The sequence below is a fragment of the Oryctolagus cuniculus genome, chromosome 18 (assembly GCF_964237555.1).
Source record: "Oryctolagus cuniculus chromosome 18, mOryCun1.1, whole genome shotgun sequence".
Lineage (NCBI taxonomy): Eukaryota > Metazoa > Chordata > Mammalia > Lagomorpha > Leporidae > Oryctolagus > Oryctolagus cuniculus.
In genome coordinates, this window is record NC_091449.1 from 67,580,434 (window position 1) to 67,601,212 (window position 20,779).

Here is a 20,779-nt window from a genome sequence, read left to right on the forward strand (position 1 = left end):
CCCGCTAAGCCGGGCCCCTGGACCCTGTGGCCCTGGCAGGCGCTGCTGTGAGGAGACGCAGGGCTGCAGGGCCCGGGGCCTCGAGGGTCGCCTTGGGTCAGTTCAGGGCGTGTCTTCCGGAAGTGGGGGCAGCAGGGGAGGACGAGCGTTGCTCCAGGTGCAGCGGTTCGGGCAGAGCAGTAGCCCTGTGGGTGCCCAGGACCCTCTCGGCTCTCATCACCATGGTCCTCAGTGCTGGGCACTGCAGGGCCCTCCCAGTCTGCAAGAGGAGCCTCAGGGGTCAGAACGCGCTGCCCAGGGCCTGGCCGCCAGCTCCAGAGCCCGATTCGCTCGGGTTTGTCTGTGCTGCATTCCTGGGTGGGAGGCAGGAGAGGGGAGGGGCCCATGCTCCTGAACCTGACCAGTGACCGCACAAGTGCACCGCCCAAGCAGCTGGCAACGCACCCTGGAGGTGCCACAGGACACAGCAGAAGGGGGCATCATGCCCCGGGCTCGGAGGGGGCGCCGTCAGGCCCGGGCTGGAGCCGGGGACACGCTTCCTCGCTGGGAAACGCGGCACCACACCCCCAAGGGGGCGGGCACACACCTGGGGAAGCCAGCGCGGGACGGAAGCTTCCAGAAGAGCTGCTGCTCCGATGACAAAGCTCACTGCAGACCCCTCATGGTGTGCACCTGCAGGCCGCCCTCCCGAGCCTGCGCCTTGGGAGGCCGGGCAGCCAGGTGTCCCTGCGCTACCTGGAGCGCGCTGGGCCTGACCCCACGCCAGCCACACCAGCTCCCTGCGCCCCCCGGGAGGCTTCCCCAGGCCAAGCCGAGTGGGCCATCACCTGGCCTGGAAGATGCGAGAGAGCGCAAAACGCTGACGGCAGGCGGGCTTCCTCGGGGTGCAGGTGGCCTGGGCGGAGATGGGGTCCAGCACAGGCCCCCGGCCGGCCGGCCTAGACGCAGCCAGGCGGCTGTGAAGGGCCCCTAGGACGCTGTGGACAGTGCCTTGAGGTAACGGACTGGGACGAGCGCGGGGACACAGCCGCTGCAAATTCAGGCCGCGCTCAGCCTTGGCTCCACCGTGAGCCACAGGCCAGGGAAACGGCTTCCCAGGGCACCCAGAGGGAGCAGGGACGCCAGCACTGGCTTGGGAGAGCCCTGGCCTGCCGTGCCCGGGTGGCCGCCCAGGGGAAACACACACGCAGTACAGGGCAGGGCCCCTGCCCGCCCTCTGCCCCCGCCTCGGGGTCTCGCACGCAGCAGCCCCTCAGCCGGGAGCTCCTGCTCCAGGTCCTTCCTGTTTGTATCGCTTTTATCTCAAAAGTCACCTGCTCCGGCAAGGCGCCCTGACAGCACCCCCACACACACACACATGTGCACACAGACATGTGCACACACCCACCTGTACACTCACAAGCTCACAGGCACACACATGCACAGTCATGCATAAGCACGCACACACTCTCATTTACATGTACACAGCTGTGCACACACGTGCCCCTGGGCCCATGTGTGCACACCGTGTACCATGGGGGTCGGAGATGGGCTTCAGTGCACACCAGCCTTGGCCACGTGACCCGGGCTCGCTTCCTCCGGCCCCTCCTCCCTGCCAAACCAGATTGTGTGCTTGCTGGCCCAGAGGCCTGGACACTTCTCCGTTCCACGTGGCCAGTTCTGGGTCCCCACTCAGGGTCCCCGATGCCTGGGATGAGGGAGGGTGCCCGTGATGCCCAGCCCCCCCCCCCCTGCTCACCCAAACCCTCTGCCTGGGCCGCCTCCCTGGCACATGCGCTTCTTCCCTGCGAATGCTCCCTGGGCGCTGGCTGTGGCCAGGCTTTGTTCTTGATACTTGACACGTGAACCCACAGCCACCCCTCGCCACCCACAGCCACCCCTCGCCACCCACAGCCACCCCTCGCCACCCACAGCGGGGACACGGAGCCAGCTGCTTGCTTCCTCGACCACAGTGGCCCCCCTGCAGCACAGGTGGCGCCGGCCAGGTCACGCACTTCTGTGGGGAAGCCCCCCGGGGGCGAGGGCAGCCCCACATTAGTCAGCCCTGGTGCAAGCGCTGAGCCTGTCCCCTCCCGGCACCTGCAGGTTCTAGCAAGTGCCTGGCATTGACATGAAAGCACGCCAGACGCAGCACGGTCCCCAAGGGACGGCTCACCTGCCCCCATCGCCCCTGTGGGCTCCCCGCCAGCCTCTGGCCCTGGCATGAGATCCCTCAGGGCAGGTAATGGCCTTCCCGGGGCTGAGTCCACAGGCCCAGCTCCTTCCCTCAGCCTCCCTGGCGGGAGTGGTGCAGATGGCGGCCCCACCCCTCCCCACGCTGGCAGCCTCTGTGCCCCCTGCACGGCACTACCTGGAGCTGCTGAAGAAGACACAGCGACGGCGACGGCAGCGACCGTTCAGGGGTGCACCTGCGCCCTGCAACACTTCTGTCTCCTGGGAACGCGACGCACGTTAGGGGGACCTGGAAATCCCAGGTGACCACACGCACACGCGTGTGCAGGTGCGTATGTGTCAGCAGGCACACACACGAGCCCCTGCCCCACGTGCACAAGCCCTCTCTGCCCGCGGCCTTGGGTGAATCACCCACCCACTGGGGGCTTCTTGCCAAACCATGGCAAGGACCCTGCAATGCACTGTCTTCAAGGTGCATGGAGGGAGGGAGGAAGGGTGGGAGAGAGGGAGTGAGGAAAGGTGGGAGGGTGGGAGGGAGGGAGAGAGGAGAGAGGGAGGGAGGGGGGAGGGAGGGAGGGAGGGGGGAAGGAGGGAGGGAGGGAGGAGAGAGGCGAGAAAGAGGACAAACCCCCGCTATGCCATGAAGCATCTCCAAGACGCCGTGAGCTACGTCCAATCTGTAAAACGTCCGAATGTCAGTGGTGCAGTTACTCCGCCCATGTCCCATGTCAGAAGGCCTGGGGGTCACACCCAGCTCTAGCCGCTGACTCCGGCTTCCTGCCAGCGCAGACCCTGGGAGATAGCAGGCAGCAGCTCAAGTACTGGGGTTCCTGCCCCCCGAGAGGGAGGCCTGGACTGAGCTCCCGGCCCAGCCCAGCCCAGCCCAGCCTCAGCCGTTGCTGGCGCTTGCGAGCGAACACCACTGGGAACATTCTCTGTCTATCTGCTTTATCTCTGTCTGTCTAACACTTGTAGAGCACTTTAGAGCGAGCATTTCTTATCCGTGGAACAACGCACTGCCTCTTCCTTTGGGGGGGTGAATGAGTCACGGCCTGGGGTGCAGGGCAGGAGCCCGCCAGCGTGGGCCACGACCAGCATCACCCGGCTGCCCCGCCCCACCCTGCCCAGCCCAGCCCTGCCCAGCCCTGCCCATCATCACCCGGCTGCCCCGCCCTGCCCCGCCCTGCCCCGCCGTGCTCAGAGGCCGCCTCACCCACCTCTGTGGTTCTCACTCGGCCCTCTCCCATGGACACTGGTCACTGGGCCCAGCCAGGAACCCAGGACCACGGCACCTGGACACCCTGCACCCGACCACTCCTGCAGAGGTCCCGGCTCCCACCAGGTTACCTGCGGGGGGAGGGCCTGACGGTCCCTCGGGGGCCACCCCTGGGAAAGGAGAAGGGGACTGGGGCAGGGGTGAGCACCCCTCCCAGCTCCGCCTCGTCCTGACCTGGGCTCCTGGCGCCGACCCTGTCCTCAGGGAGAGGGACAGAGAAGGCAGAGCGAGGGCTGGGGCGGGGGTGAGCACCCCTCCCAGCTCCGCCTCGTCCTGACCTGGGCTCCTGGCGCCGACCCTGACCTCAGGGAGAGGGACAGAGAAGGCAGAGCGAGGGCTGGGGCAGCGCCCTTGGGGAGTGTCTGAGGAGCAGCCAGGGGCTGCGTGGCTGGAGGGAGGAGACGCAGGAGGTGGGGTCAGGGATATGGCTGGGGGCCTGACCACACGGGGGCTGGGCCCCTCGATCTCCTGGGAGTGGAAGCAGATGGCAGGTTTCTGGGAAGAAGCAGCGCGGCTGGGGGAATCTTGGGAGCCCTGCGGATGCTGTGGGGAGGGGCTCCCAGCAGGTGGGGCGGAAAGCTCCAGACAGGGCTCTAGTCTTCCTTCTGGGCCAAGACCGTTCTTCCTCTCGGTTCTCTCAGCCATGAAATGGGGCAGGGAGCAGGGCTCTGAACCGGAGCACCAAGCCCACCTGGGTCCAGACCGCTCTGCCCACCCCAGCCGGAGCCCACCTGCCCTGCCCTGCCCTGCCGAGGCCGCCACAACCACAGCTGTGTCGAGACGCCGCCAGGCCACGCCCAGCCAGGAAACCCCGTGCTGGGGTCACACGTAGGCCTGCGTTCGCCATCACCCTCTCGGGGCTGCCCCAGGCCCCTCGATGCCTCCTGGGCTGGGGTGAGGAGAGGCAGCCATGGGCTTGGACCCACTGGGCCAGGCGCCAGGACTCACCTGGGAGCCCCCTCCTCACTCCCAGAGCGGCAGGTGAGGGTCACGGGCACCACCTGCCCCCTCTGAGGCTGCGCCCCTGGCCTGGCTGCCTCCTGCTGCGTCCCACTGCTCTCTGAGACGCCCTTGCTGTTCCTCGGCGGTGTCCGGTGTTTGACCGGGAGTGGCCGGTGGGCGGCGGCCGGGCTCTGAGGGTTGGCCAGGAACGACAGGCAGACCTGTTTGCGCTGCCTTATCGGAGTGCTCTGCACCAGCAGCACGTGCCTGCGTCCCTGGATCCCTCGATGGGGGTCAGCAGCTGCCACCCACGCTTCCGCTCCACAGGCGAGGCCCTGCAGGGGGCCATGCCCACGCCCACCGCCTGTGCCCGGGACCAAGGGCTGGAGCCCTGCTCCTCTGGACAGAGACCACCCCCCTTCACATCAGCTCTGTCCCCACGGCATCGGATCCAGGACTTCAGAGCGGAGCCGGGAGCCCGAGACCGCCTCTCTCTAGCCGGCAGCACACAAATCCACCATGCAGGAGCCCCGGGCACTGTACCCCTGCAGCCCGAGACCAGACGGCTCAACACCCGGAGCCGAGCGCCTCACGGCTGCAGGCCAAAGCCCGAGACCAAGGCATGAGTGGGGCTGGCTCCCAAGGGCCCTGGGCAGCCTGTGCCCCTGCCTCTACCCATCCCTGTTGGGGGAGGGAGGACGAGGCCCCCGCAGCTCCCCTGGGCTGACCTTGTAAATCAGGCTCCGAACCTGCGCTCCAGGCTAGGGTCCGGCCGTGCAACCCCAGGAGGAGCGTGGGCCGAGCTGTCCCATTCTCTCCAGGGGGAGTCCAGGCCCAGACAGGTGAGCAGGCAGGGTGGGAGTGGATGGGAGGAAGGAGTCCAACCCGCCGCCTGGTGAGAACCCCACACGACACGTGTCCTGATGGACGGTGAGGACGGCGCTCCTCGGGGGGACGGGGACCCTTTGTGAGGACGTACAGAGTGGCGGCTGACCCGCAGTGCAAGCCACGTTCTCCCTCTGTGGCTCAGGGCCCCCACGTGAGGGAGGGGGACCTGCCCTGTGGCCTGGGAAGGGTCAGCGGTCACTCATTCTCCAGGGCACTTCAGCTCCGGCAGAGGCTGTGCTCAGCTCTCCCGCAGGGCTCGCTCGCTCCTAATTCATGTTTGAGCTGTGCCCTCGTCCCTGTCCCTACTCATCTGTACACACACACACCCCCACTTACTGGACACCTGACAGCTTACCGACAGCCCCAGCCCGCCCGCCTCCTGCCCGGCCCGAGCCATTGTGTCTGTGTCCAGCCGTGAACTCAAAGCCCAGCCTGGACCACAGTCATGGGCATCTGCACCCCACACCGCCTCATCTGATTGGAAGCCAGTTCCTGCAGTTCCCGCCAGGGCCCCAGGGGAGAGTCTTACAAAAAAGCAGCTTTGCTGATTCTAATCTGGAGCAGACCCCCGGAACCGGCAACGTGCAGCAGAGGGGCCGGGTGTGAGCTGGAGTTGGCACCGCCGGAGCCGGCAAAGGGGGAGACAGAGGTGAGTGGGTGCAGACGCATGTGTGGGCCTAGCTCTGCCAGGGCCCCCACGTGGGGCTGGCATTCCTGTCCCGTTCCTCTGACAGGACGGCCCCAGGCAGGCGGCAGGCTCCAGGTACGGCTTACTCCGGGTTCAAAGTCTCCAGATGCTACCTCCATCTCTCTCGGCTGCACCCCCTGGCCCCCTCTCCCCTGCCTCTGGCCTCGGCAGGTGGTCAGCAGGTGCTGCCAGCAGCTCCCGCACAGCCTTGCTCCCGGGTCAGCCAACCAAGCGTTTTCGCCCTGAACCTCCGCCCGGGGACGCTGTTTGCTGGGCTCGGACGAGGTCGAGCTCTGCGGCCTTGGTGGTCTGGGAGCTGCAGGGCCCACACAAAGAGGACGAGTGCACCCCCGGGCTGGGTGCTGGAGGCGGGAGCGGCAGGAAGGCCGAGGCAGCCGCTGCTCGTCACCTGCCAGGAACTGCGCCCTGCAAGTCCTGTCACGGTCCCGAGCGGCACACACGCCGCCCTCCCAGCTCGCAGAGGGCAACAGCGGGGCCGAGTGCACCTGCCACGCTCACGGCGCCCCCACACGATGCTGACCTGGAGGTCAAGGCTGTGCTGGAGACACACGATGGGAGCCGTGTGCTCGCGTTATGTGAGCTCCCGGGGGCTGCTGGGACACATTAGCCCAGCCTGGGGCTCGGAACAACGCGAATCTCCTCTCCCAGTCGGAGGCGGGCGTCAGCAGGGCTGGGCTCCCTCTGGAGGTTCTGGGGGAGGACCCCTGTGCCTCTTCCAGCCTCCAGGGGCTCCAGGTGTCCCTGCGCCCCCCATAGCTCAGCCTCAGCCACCTCCCTCCCTGCTGCATCTGTGTCCCGAGCCCCCCGCCGCCTCTTCCTCACGGTTCCGGCAGCCCTGAGGGTCCCGGCTGCAAAGGCCCCTTTTCCAGCCAAACTGTGCCCACAGGCTCCCAGGACCTGCCCTGCTGCGTGGGAGTGGACGGGACATGTGCTGCCTGCTCCAGGGGAGGACATGAGGGCTCTACCCGGAGCACCTCCCGCCCCGAGGAGCAGCACGTGTGGGCTCAGAGCACCCAGTGGGTGCCGGCCATGAGCCGCTCCGGCCCTCCCACCTGGCCGCAGCCCCGTGTGCCTGACAAAGGCACTACGGCTCCGAGAACTAACCTGCGCGTCCCAAGGCAGAGCAGGGGCCGAGCCAACGTCGCCCGACTGCAGAGCCTGGGTTCTCCCCGGCACCCCCGACTGCTCTCGTGTTGGGAAACCCGTCAGCGGGGGACGAACTGCTGGCCATGCCACACGTTACCGGCCCTGGGTGCCTGCACCTGCAGGGGAGGGATGGGAGCGCCAGCTCGTGTCCTTGGGAGTGACGTGCCAGCAGCATGAGCTGCTGCAGCAAACCCCCCACGTCACCGGCTGTCACCTCCTCTCAGGTCAGGGCCAGCTCGGCCAGGTGCCGCCGAGGGCCCCTGTATGTGGTTGGCCGCCATCCGGCCGTGTCCTCGTACGGCTTCTCACCTGTGTGCTCACGGGAGAGACCGGGGAGGCAGCTACTCTCTTCCTCTCCTTGGAGGGCCACTAATCTAACCGTGGGGCCCCCACCCCCAGGATGTCTCTGAGCCCCAGGACCCCACCTCTAGACCCCTCCCCGCTGTGGGGTTAGGGCTTTGGCAGAGGGATCCGGCAGGGGCACGGTTCGGCGCACGGGAAGCGGACGGCACTGTCCTGACGCAAACCCACGGATGTGCACGGAGGGAAGAGGAGGCGCCAGCGGCTCCCCAGGCAGGGCTCGGGCGGGGGAGCAGGAACGCTGCGCGCTGCGGTGACGGTGGGCGTGCCTGGAGCTGTCTTCTCCATCAAACAGCCCCTACCAGGTGGCCCCTCGCAAATGGCTTTTCCACTCAGCACCGACGGAGGAGGGGGCCAGACGTGGACAATTACGGGAGCCTTCAGAGGAGCCGACTGGAATCCCCACCGCTGAAGCCACCAGCCACCCTGTGACTGACAGGCCGACACGTGGTCCCATCCATCACGCGGGCCCGACTCGGGGAAGACAAATCGCTGGTTGAGCTGAAACAGATGTCGGGCGAGTGGGAGGGGTTGAAGGGGGTGCAGGGAGCGAGCCCCGGGCCCGGGGCTCAGCGCAGGCCCTGGCATGCGCACACAGGGCTCTCCCAGGCAGCCACTTAGCTCTGCGGGTCCCATGCTCAAAACCAGCGCCTGAAAGCCGAAATGGCCCGGCATCCAGCAGCGCTAAGAAATAAATCCAAACTCTGCAGAGAAAGGAGAGATGGAGTCTTTGTCGTCCAGGTATCTGGGGTCCTTTACCATGGCAACGGAGCTCACGCACCCCCAGCAAGCCTGGCGACTTCTCTCCTGAGCCTCAGAGGGGACCCGCAGCCAGGACACCGAAATGCCAGCCGCCTGGGGAGCCCGGGCCCACGTCCCTGCAGCGGTGCCGTGGGGTGCCCAGGCCACGTCCATAGGCCTGGAAAGCCAACTTTGGGTTTTCAAGGCAAAGCGTCCATCGCACGGAAATCCCATATGGGCAGCCATGCCTCAGCTCGGGACGTGGGGTGGACGGCCATCGGCCCTGCAGGTCAGGAGGCTCCTAGAGGCGTCACCCACAGGCTGAGACTACCACCCTGAGACTGGAAGCTTCGGCGCTGCCGGGACACGCCCACTTTCATGGCAGCACGGCCAGGCCCCGCCCAGCCACAGCTCCAGGGCTCCAGCTCGGCACCCCTGGAGCAGGTGGGGACCAGCCATCTGCTCTCCTCTTTGTTTAAAATGTCTACTTGCAAGGCAGAGTGACAGAGAGAGATTTTCCATCCACTGGCTCACCCCTCACAGGCCTACAATGGCCACGGCTGGGCCAGGCCAACGCCAGCAGTCCACAACCCTGCCCGGTCTCCCGTGTGAGTGGCAGGCAGGGACTCTGGTACTTGGGCCATCTTCTGTGCCGCCCGGGGCCTAGATCACTGGGGAGCTGGATCAGGGGTGCAGCACACGGGACTCGACATGGATAGGGCCACCCGAGCAGCGGCTCACCCGCAGTGCCACGACTCCAGCCCCGTCTGTATTGTCCACATGCTCTCTGGTTGGGACGGACATCCAGGTGGGCAACCTGAACCCGGCCCACCGGCCTGACCTCAGATGGGGACGGGCACAGGGAGCACCCACTGGCTGTGGGTGGTCCAGGCCCACAGAGCACAGAGAGAACCCTGGAGGTGTCTGGACACCCAGAGGACCCGTAGCCCCTCACTCCCCTCCACGCTTGGCAAAGCCATTGAGTGGGATGAGCAGAGAGAGAGAGAGAGAGAGATCTATGTTGGGGTCCCAGCCCCGGCGCCTGCGACTGTTTTTGTTAACAGGATCTGCGCAGACGTCACTGGGTGGTGGACCCCCAGAGAGCTCACCTGGGCTCAGCGGAGAAGAGAAACGGACCGGCCACAGACACTGAGGAGGAGGCGCTCGGAGACACGCAGGACCTGGGAGATGCGGCCATGAGCCGGGCGTGCCCGGAGCCACCAGGAGCCGGCGGAAGGCGAGGGGTCCGCCCCGGAGGCGCCGATTCCAGCCTGCAGCCTCTGCTGCTTCCTGGCCCCAGCCACGGCAGTCACCCCCTCCCCACCTCCGAGAGACCACATAGGCTCCCCCGCCCACCGCCCGCCCTGGATCTGAGGACACAGGAGGCTTCAACACGGCGGGGAGGGGCTTTGACAGGCGCTACCTCCCACCGTGGGTACAGTGAGACCCTCATGCACACACCTGGACTGGGCACCATCTGGGAGACGCCTGGGCAGGCTGGCTTGGTTGTCTCCACCACAGGCCTCTCTGCGCAGGAGCCCCCCCCACCATGGCCCCCGGGCTGTGAGGGTGCTAGGGATCAATGCAGAAGGACCAGGCCAACGTCTCCTCCTCCTGCACACTTGCTGTCCTCACCCGCGGGGGTCCCAGGCCCCAGGCAGACCACTGCCTCCACTGAGAGGCACCGTGTGACAGTCACAAGCCAGGGCCCAAGGCCACAGCCTCCACCTCCACCCAGGGGCGGAAACCCCACCAGGCCCTGCCACCTGCATGGGCACCCAGGGGGCCGGGGCACTCGTTCAGCTCCCGGGGGCTGGGTCCCCTGATCCTCTGCTCCTAACGCTCACTGCTTGCCTGAGCGCCACATGCTCACTGCAGCAGAGCTGTGGCACGGTCACGGTCATTCCTGGCGCTGGTCTCCCTCGGCCACGGCCCAGGTGTCTGGCTGCCTCTGGGCAGTTTGGACAGAGGACAAAAGGCCTTTGGAAGCTCCGCGGAAGCAGGAAGCAGGAAACGGGCAGCAGGCTGAAGAGAGAGGCCTCAGAAGGGGGCCTGCGCCCGGCCACTGAGCAGCCAGCAGCCAGCCGGGCAGGAGCACCTGCTGCTCAGGCCAGAGGGAGCAGCGAGGAGGACTGAGGTCCTTGGGGCCCCACTGCGAGCCCCTAAACCTATCTCAGAGGGCCCCGGCCTGCTCTGCCCTGCTCCCCCCAAACCCCACGCTCGGATGGCCCAGGCCCGAGCTTCTGCACACTTGTCTGCCACTGCCCGCCCCCGACTTGGCCTCTAGGCCGCAGCGCGGACGCCCCAACCCCGGAGCCTTCCCCCTTCCTCTCTGTTCCTGTGGCTCAGGGCTCGGCCCAGCGCCTGGTCACAGCAGGTACTCAGTGAGCGAGTGCAACGGCTGGATTTAATTACGCTGAACCACAAATTCCTCCGGGTGCCTCCTGTGGCCCAGGCTGCTATACGGGGTCCCCTGTGTGGCATGGCAGTGGGTGAAGGGCGGATCCAAGTGCGCTCAGGGCCAGGACAGCAGAAGTGGGAAGGGACACGTGGAGCGCTGGGGCCTGGGGAGCTATCATCCTGCGGAGTGGACCAGGAAGGGCCTCGCTGAGACAGCGGCGTCCGCGTACAAACCTGAAACAGGCAGACGGGCGGATGAACCAACGGGTGGAGACAGGCGGATGGATGGACGGACGGACAGAGGGGCAGATGGACAGATGGAGGATGAGTGGCAGGGGATGTGACAACCCCTGAGGACGGGAGTAGGTAAGCTGGGCTGTGCTAGGCTCAGGAAGGTGCCCCGGGGCCACCCCCACGTGCACGAGTGGCCACAGAGCAGTGTCACGACCCCAGCCCAGGCTACCCCACCAACCCCTGCCCTGGTACAGCACACGAGCCTAGCACCTTCTTTACATAACTGAGCGATTTCAAGAGGAGCAAAACAGAGAGTAGTTCCCGACGTGTACAGTACCTGAGTTCAGATCTCAGCGTCCACACAGCCAGGCTCCACTGCTGGCTTCTCATCTACACAGCTGAGCGGACCCAGCAGAGACCCAGGTCCCCCAGGCTGAGTGGTTTCCAGTGGGTCCCTTTCGGAAGCACTGTGTGTGCGCAGGCTCTGCTCGGGGGCAAGTCCTCTTGCTGGACTGGACAGCCAGGGACTGTTCCAAACTGACCAGCGTGGAGACAGCCCTGGGCACCTGCCTAAGTTCCTCAATCTCTGTGATACAGTCTGTTCCTCCAAGTCGTAAGCACAGCGGCAGCGCCTCACGGTTGTTCCCCAGCCTAGCGTCCACACAGCAGGGGACCAGCTGTTTCGGGCAGGGGTCGGTGACGCTGGTCAATGCACAGGGCTGTGCGACCCCCTAGTCTCGAACATCCGCATCTCCCAGAAGGAGCCTCGCCCCTCGGGCCCTGTCTGCCCAGCCCAGCCCAGCCCGGGGAGCTGCGCCTTCAGCTCTGAGAACAGCTCTGCCCTCGACGCATCTTTCAGGAAGCTGCCTCCAAACCGCTCCCGGCAAGCCTCTCTGGCCCTCGGCAGGTGAGGCCTGCACTCCCGCCCCAGCCACCCCTGAGCCCAGGCCCAGTGCACACGTGACGCTGTCCCCCAAGCATGGGCCCCGCGGGGCCGTTCCCTCCGAGGGTCGGCTGAGCCCAGAAAAACTACATTTCCCAGCATCCTCCGCACGAGATGTCATGTGACTGCTTTCCAGCCAATGAGAAACGGTGGATGCAACTCCTGGGACAGATCCTTCACAGGGAGGGGCTGTGGAGGGTGACCAGGAGCTGGCGTGGTCCCTCCCACACCTCGACGGCAAGGCCAGCTCCCGGGGCCCTTGGCACCTGTGCCCATCTGGCTCAAACCACAGTCATGCTGAGGCCGGAGCTCTGTCCCCAGCAAAAGACCCCAGCTCAGGTGGACAGGCACCTCCTGACACACGTCAGCTTACTCACAGCTCTGAGAAGTGGCCACACTGCCCGTGAGCCAGATCCCAAAACACCTGTGCCTTTCGTGGCTGCTCATGTAACAACACGCATGTGCACGCACACACACACACTCGCGGGAGAAACTCGGGACTTCCCATCCGACACACAGAAACGCTGCACATAGGTCAAAAAAAAAAAAAAACACAACAACAACAACAACAAAAAACAAAGGGCTGGGGAGCTACTGATCTGCTGCGAGGGAGGACCCAGGACCAGGGTCCCGGGGGTCCTGCAGGCGGTGGTCCCACACCCCCTCCCAGGAACACGCGTCAATCTGCAGCTCCTGGGCAGCCGCCTTCCCCCAAGAGAGAAGCCACAACCGTGCGCTCGCCTCCCGTGCTGCAGGAGCTTCTGGGTCCTAAACAGAATCCCGCGCTGGACGTTCGGCCGGGGGTGTCTGGACCTCGGCTGCCCGGCTTTCCCGCGGCGCGACAGCGAACCCAGTAGCCACTCTGCTTCTCGCGTTCGGCGTTCCAGTGGTACCCGGTAGATGACGGGGACGCAGGCTCTGTGTGCTGGGCACTTTGCCCTGAGCACGGTCAAGGCAGTTCGGCTCAGCCCAGCTGTGGTGTCCGGCAGGTTTAGCTAGGGGAGCGTGAAGCGGGTTTGTGGCTTTACTGCGGGTTTACCAGGACACAGCCAAGAGCCCTGCAGGACGTCAGAGGGAGGCCTTGTGGTTGGCTCCACGCCTGTTTTATCTACACTTACCCACCTGCACCAAGCTGCCCCGTCCCACGGCCTCGGAGTCGCTGAGCCGACATGACCCGGGAGTGCAGAACCTATCTCTCCTTTCCTCCTACGAGAGAGGGCTGTGTGCTCAGAGACTGACCCCTGCGTGGGAGGAAGTGGTGACTTCAAGATACAGATCGCGGCTCTCAGAGCGGGAGTGACCCGCGCCTCACCTCTAAGTGGGGGCAGCGTGTCAGTCCAGGGTCGTGAGGTGGCTGCGAGTTCAAGTCTGCGTCTGGAGTCTCCCCAGCTCGGGACAGTGCACCGCGGCCACACAGCACCATCAGGGGCTCGGGTCCCTGAGAGCTTGTGAACAACGGGAGTGGTACCAGTCACACCCAGGCTCGCAGGCCGGGTGAAGCGGGCCCACGGCCGGCCCTGCCCCCCAGCCCTCGCTCTCCTGCCTGCGAGCGCAGAAGACGTGGGAATGGAGCCCGTCCAACACCCAGGTACCACGTGTTCAGACAGCAGCACCCCGTAGCAGATGAGCCAGCCGTGTGACGGTCACCCGACGGCGGAGCGAACGCAGTGAGAAGGGACAGAGCATTGCCATGGAAACAACTAGGAGACTCCCACCCCAGCACAGGCGAGCAGCACCCAGCCCCAGGCTGACCAGCCTGTGCTCCCCCGGAACCATGTGTGTGCCCCACTGGAACCCCACGTGTGCTCCACGGGAACCATGTGTGTGCTCCACTGGAACCATGTGTGTGCGTGTGTGTGCTCTCCTGGAACCACACGTGTTCTCCATGGGAACCACGCGTGTGAACTACAGGAACCATGTGTGTGCTCCCCTGGAACTCCATGTGTGCTCCACGGGAACCACACGTGTGTGCCCCACTGGAACCATGTGTGTGTGCTCCACTGGAACCATGTGTGTGCGTGTGTGTGCTCCCCTGGAACCACACACGTGCTCCACTGGAACCATGTGTCCTCCACAGGAACCCCACTCGTGCCCCCCTGGAACCCTCCTTGCCTCACTGGGACCCACAGTGGTCAGAACAGCGCCACCCGCTGCTGGTGCCAGAGTGAGCCTAGAAGACTGGCGAGGACTGGCGAGGATCCCCTCCGGTCGTGGGCGTGTCCAGTGTGTGCACGTTTACACGGGGAGATTAACCTGTGAAACTTCAACGAAAGTCCACCCGTGAGGTCCTGCCTCCAAACAAGGCGTCTCCGTCCACTCTGACACACACCCCCTGCACGCCAGGCCGCTGTCCTTGCACAGACGCAGGTGCTGCGTCCAGTCTCCTCCGAGCCAGGTGCAGCGGGTGTGGGGCCCACACGGGCTCCAGCAGGAGGAAGCCAGGCAGGGGTGGGAACCACATCTGGGATCCCCAGGCCACGTCTGAAGGAGGCCAGGGGCAGGGAGAACACAGCACATGTGTGTGTGTTCACACACGTGTGTCTCTCAGTGTGTACACGTGCATGTGTGTGACATGCATCCTTGCACGTGCACGTGTGTCCTCACAGGAGCGTGTCTGCAGGTGCACGCCTGTGTCCTCGTGTGCACATATGTGTACATGTGTTCACGTGTGTGTGTGTGTGTTGGAGGTACTGGGCCAGTGCTCAGGGCTCTGGGACCGGAGGGCGCATCGTTCCTGAGGAGAAGTCACACTGTCTCAGGAGCCCTGGGGCCCGGAGCCTGCCCTGGTGCCCCCCTGCCCTGCTCACGGCCCTCGCTGGGCTCTAGGGGTCCACGGCGTCGGGAAAGCAGCAGTGGGGAGGGCGACCCGTGGTGGTCAGTCTCGGTCTCGGCAGCCGGCCTGGCGAGGCCGTGGTGCCAGTCTTGTTCAGACAAGTCCGGTGCTGCTGCGAAGGTCCTGGTGATGAGATCGACATTTAGCCGACTGGACTTTTCAGTACAGCAGGCGACGTGCGAGGCCGCCGGCTGAAGCCCCCCAGAAGACAGAGCTCCCCAGTAAGGCGATGGACGCCCTCGAGACTCCAGCCCCACGGTCAGCTCCCCTGGGTGTCGCCTGCCAACCCTCCTGCAGATTCGTGCCAGCCAGCGCAACCACGTGAGCTGATTCTTAAATAAAGAGACGCACGTTTATGAGCCCTAGAGATGTGGATCTCACGGAGAGAGGGAGGCAGAGAGGAGATGCAGAATTAGGGACAGAGAGAGAGAGGAGGGAGAACGAGACGAGGGCTGGGTAGGGCGGATGGAAGGAAGGATGGGTGGGGAAGCAGAAATGAACGGGTGGTGGAGGCTTCCGCGCGAGCCCCAGCTCTGCTATGAAACCTTGGCGTCTGCTGGAGACTCAGAGAGGAAGAGAAACCGCAGCAAGATGGAGCTAAGCTGGACCGGCAGCCGCGGGGCCGAGTCCCCTCGTGGGGGTGGACAAGATCCGAGGAGAGAGCATGGCCCCGTGGACTCCTGCGGCCGGGCAGCAGCTGGCCGCTCCCTACCAGAAGGGACAACCTGCTTACTGTGGGTCCTAGGACCCCACGGCGCCTGGCACACGGGAGGTGCTTGGGAAACCAGCTGACACGCAGACGGCTCCCCTCGGGCCTGGGCGTCTCCAGAGTGGAGTGTGGTGCTCCCCGTGGCTCCCCTCGGGCCTGGTGTCTCCAGAGTGGAGTGTGGTGCACCCCGTGGCTCCCCTCGGGCCTGGGCGTCTCCAGAGTGGAGTGTGGTGCTCCCCGTGGCTCCCCTCGGGCCTGGTGTCTCCAGAGTGGAGTGTGGTGCACCCCGTGGCTCCCCTCGGGCCTGGTGTCTCCCACGAGGGCCTGGGTGCACACAGCGACGCAGCACGCTGGGGCTTTGTTCCACCGTCACAGTTCAGCGTCGCTCTGGGGGTGACTTCCTGGAGGTGCACTAAGACTACGCGTCTCCGTGGCAGGCAGGGGAGTGAGTGTCCCGTGGACAAGCTGCGATCACATTTTTAAAACATTTTTAAAAACAGATTTTCCCCGGAAGTCTCCTGCAGTGACACGCTAAGGGCCGAGCAGTAAGGAGGCCTCACGACGGTCCCCTAAAACACCTGTCGCACCTTGTCCCCGGCTGTCCTGCTGGCGACGGAAGCCAGAACCGGGGAGATGCGGCGAGGCTGTGCTGCCAGGGGTCGGTGGGGGGCAATCCCACAGAGCCTCCCTGGCGTGGGCAGGGGTGTTGGTGGAAGGCAGGGGGCTGCAGATTCAGGGAGCCCGGGTGTGCAGCCACCCCCCCGGGTGGTCCTAGGGCTGCCCCCGTCGCCTCCATGCTCCTCATCTCTTGGAAAGTGACGCAAGTCAAGCCAGGTAACCCACCCGGGCGTCCACCTGAGCCGTAACCCACCTGGGCATCCACCTGAGCCGTAACCCACCCGGGCGTCCACCTGAGCCATAACCCACCCGGGCGTCCACCTGAATCTTGCGGCCCCCACAGTGCGCATCCCCTGGGGCAGTGAGTGCAATCCCCGAGGGCTTCCTGCACACTCACTCTACGCACACAGCTCACAGAACTTCTGGTTTTCATCAGTGGGGAAACTGAGGCACAGGGCTGGCACGTGGTTTGCTGCAGGCCACGGAGGAGGCAGGGCCTGAGCCGGCTGGACTGGCTCCGTCCAAGCCGCGCCCGCACCCAGGGACTCGGTCGTAAAAGCAGCCATGAATTATCCGATGACGGATGGGGACCGTGTTGGGGGAGAAGTCCATCTCCTTTACAAGTGTCCTGACGCGTTTATGGATCTGGACCTGACGCCCGGAAGGGGAAGGGCGGCCTGGGGTCTTCCGGCCGCCCCTGGGCCTGAGGGACACCCCTGCCTGGGAGGGTTTGTAGGAAAGGCCAACCTTGGCTGCGTACACCACCCCGGGCCCAGCCGGCTCTGTAACTCGGCCTACAAAGCGGAGCAAAGCAGGCCCCTGTGAACTCACAGGGTGCTCGGGCGCCCTGTGCTTGCCCTGGGGCTCCTGCACCCCCTCGCCCCCCAGGGAGGTCTCTGCCCCTGGGGCTCCTCTCTGGAGGTGGGGTGGCGGCGCCCTGCTGCTTAGAGAGGAAGCACCCGCGCTTCTGGCCCCTGAGTTCAAATTCGAGGCTCGCGCTGGGCCAGAGGAAGGTGGGGCCGGGCCGGGACGTGGAGGGAGCCGGGGCGGGGGCGTTCCGACCCCTGACAGCCTCGGTCCACCCCAGAACGGCCTTGTTGATGGCAGCGGCCGCCCAGGCAAGCTATTTATAGACCTGCATCTGGAAGTGATTGAGGACGGAGGGGCGGCCGAGGCCGTCAGAGCCTGGCACCCACTCGGGTCCCCGCGGGAGACGTCAGGCGAAGTGTCAGGGAGCCTGGACGCAGCCGTCCCCCCACGCAGGTGATGCTGATTTGCAAAGACATTCTGAGCGCCGGGGAGGACGCCACAGCTCCAGAGGCAATTACCTGCAATTATTATGCAAGCTTTTAATCAGGGCCTGTCAGCTAATTACTTACAAATTGCAGAAAGACCTCCTCTCTGGAATGTGGGCTGGGGAGAGTAGGGAGGTGGCCTGGCCAGGCCCCTTGCCCCGGGCCTTCTGCAAGGCTCTGAAGTAGCAGGGCCCTGTGGGGAAGGGAGGGGCTGAGGGAGCCCCGGCCCAGGCTCGGAGGCTGCAGCGGGCGCTCAGGAAGCCGAGCACCGAGCTGCACGGAGCAGAGCGACCCCCCACGTCCTGCGCTGGGCGGGGGCTCACAGGGGCTTCCCATCGCGGCTGGAACTCCCCAACCCTCTTCCAGGCGGCCGCACCTCCCCCTTCCCTGAGGGCTGGCTCGAGTCCTCGCTCCCGGGACCACTCCAGGGCAGCCGCACACCGGCAGCACCGGGCAGCCTATTGGAAACACCGGCGCCCCAGCCCAGAGCCTGACCGGGTAGCGCCTGAGCCCTGGCGCCGAGAGGCGCAGAGAAACCGCCACATGCTGCTGCCACGCTCCTGGGATTTTTTTCTTTTTTTTTGGGGGGGGGGTTGCTGTTTTTAAACTTGAGGCAGGGAGAGAGAGGGCTCCCATCCGCGGGTTCACTCCCCCAAATGCCCCCAGTGGCCAGGACTGGGCCAGGCCACAGCCAGGAACTCAATCCAAGTCTCCCCCACGAGCGGCAGGAACCCAATTACCTGAGACAGCGCCGCTGCCTCCCCGGGTGAGCAGGGCAGGGAGCCGGAGTCGAGAGTGGGAGCAGGGGGTCAAACCCAGGTACCCTAACCGCCTGGCGCCTGCTGCCCACAGCTCTGCCTGTGCGCTGGACAACAACACGTTCCTTCGTGTGCACCCACACAGCTGGGTTCTCTGAGCCGCTGAAAACAACAGAAAACGCGCTGCCGCAGTGGCATTGTGGGTAAAGCCTACTGCAGGGCCGGCATCCCATGTGGGTCCTCCCGCCTGCCTGTCCCGGCTGCTCCACTTCCCATCCAGCTCCTTGCTAATGCCCCGGGAAAGCAGCAGAGGACGGCCCACGTGCTGGGGCCCCTGCACCCACGTGGGAGACCTGGAGGAAGCTCCTGGCTCCCGGCTTCAGCCTGGCCCAGCCCTGGCCGTTGCAGCCATTTGAAAGATCTCTCTCTTTTTTTCTTCTCCTCATCTTCCTCCTCCTCCTCTTCCTCCTCCTCCTCCCCCTCCCCCTCCCCTGTAACTCTGCCTTTGAAATAAATAAAAATAGATCTTTAAAAAAAGAGAGAAACAGAAACCAGGCCACCAGACAGTGCACTCCCCGAGCCGGGAGACCCGGCTGCCGCCAACGGCGTGTCCCCAGTGCCAGGACTGTGCCTGCTGCGTGCAGGCACTCAGAACGAGTCGGCCGAGCGTGCACCAGCGGAGACGTCTACGGCACGGTTGGGGTTCAGGGTCAAGTCCTGAGGTCGGGTCACTGCTGTTCCTTACGCCGACCCGGAGCAGCGGCTGCGCGAGTGCTCTGAGGGGAAGCTGGCTTCCCAGGACGAGCCTGGATTATGCTGAAGCTCTGAAAAAGCAGACGGCTTCGGCTTCGTGTCCTTCCCTCCCGGTCTGCACCGCGCGGCGGGGTCCAATCAGGTTCCGGGGACGGGGGACGCTGCTGTGAGACCCGGGAGGGCAGGGGCGGCGCGCTCCGCTGCTGAACCTCGGAGAGATTGGCAGCTTGAACTTTTGAACTTGAGCTGTGCTGAGAAGGACTCCAGGTCCACGTAAGGCCTGGAGCTGCCTTCCCTTCCTCCACACGCGTCCCCCGGCCGGTCCGCGCGAGGGCGTGGCTTCACGGCACTCACCGCCCCCCAGAGCCCAGGCTCAGGGCCCCGGGGAGGCTGCTCACTGGCCGTGCTCTTGACCCTGCTAACACAGCTCAGCCACGGCTCAACAGCCAGAGAGGGACCGACACCCACCCACAGTACCAGCAGGAGGTACTCACCCTGCACCCCCAGTACCCAGCAGGAGGTACTCACCCTGCACGCACAGTACCCAGCAACAGGTACTCACCCTGCACCCACAGTACCCAGCAGGAGGTACTCACCCTGCATGCACAGTACCCAGCAACAGGTACTCACCCTGCACCCACAGTACCCAGCAGGAGGTCCTCACACTGCACTCACAGTACCCAGCAGGAGGTACTCACACTGCACCCCCAGTACCCAGCAGGAGGTCCTCACCCTGCACCCACAGTACCAGCAGGAGGTACTCACCCTGTACCCACAGTACCCAGCAGGAGGTACTCACCCTGTACCCACAGTACCCAGCAGGAGGTACTCACCCTGCACCCACAGTACCCAGCAGGAGGTACTCACCCTGCACCCACAGTACCAGCAGGAGGTACTCACCCTGTACCCACAGTACCCAGCAGGAGGTACTCACCCTGTACCCACAGTACCCAGCAGGAGGTACTCACCCTGCACCCACAGTACCCAGCAGGAGGTACTCACCCTGCACCCACAGTACCCAGCAGGAGGTACTCACCCTGCACCCACAGTACCCAGCAGCAGGTACTCACCCTGCACGCACAGTACCCAGCAACAGGTACTCACCCTGCACCCACAGTACCCAGCAGGAGGTACTCACCCTGCATGCACAGTACCCAGCAACAGGTACTCACCCTGCACCCACAGTACCCAGCAGGAGGTCCTCACACTGCACTCACAGTACCCAGCAGGAGGTACTCACACTGCACCCCCAGTACCCAGCAGGAGGTCCTCACCCTGCACCCACAGTACCAGCAGGAGGTACTCACCCTGTACCCACAGTACCCAGCAGGAGGTACTCACCCTGTACCCACAGTACCCAGCAGGAGGTACTCACCCTGCACCCACAGTACCCAGCAGGAGGTACTCACCCTGCACCCACAGTACCCAGCAGGAGGTACTCACCCTGCACCCACAGTACCAGCAGGAGGTACTCACCCTGTACCCACAGTACCCAGCAGGAGGTCCTCACCCTGCACCCACAGTACCCAGCAGGAGGTCCTCACCCTGCACCCCCAGTACCAGCAGGAGGTCCTCACCCTGCACGCACAGTACCCAGCAGCAGGTACTCACCCTGCACACACGGCAGTAACAGATCCTGTCTAATGATCCTTCTCTTTGCACTCAGCGGCCTTCCAGGCATGCATTGGAAGACTCAGCTCCTTACAGTTACGTAGCAGGTCCACGATGTAGGTATTGTCTTGTTCCCATTTCACAGAAGGGAAAATCGAGACATTCCATGATGGAAGGGATGCGCTCTGCCAACACCCCTCCTGGCCTCCGTTTCCTCCTTCAGAAAACGGGACAATAAGAGCTGCCCGGCTGCCTCTGACCGCAGGGAGCTGGGCTGAGTCGGCTCCTGGACCCTCAGGGCCTCAGGCGAGACCACGGTCACAGCCGGCGCTTGCAAAGCCTCCGCGGAGGAGACACCGCATTTTTAATGGCTGAGCTGCCCCCCGTCCTG

The 20,779-nt window shown here is 65.0% G+C and overlaps 1 long non-coding RNA gene across 5 annotated transcripts in view; it reads right to left on the minus strand.

Annotated features, from left to right (window-relative positions):
- LOC138846376 (uncharacterized) overlaps nucleotides 1–20,779 on the minus strand; it is a 72,486-nt gene that overhangs the window by 43,601 nt on the left and 8,106 nt on the right. The window lies entirely within an intron of this gene.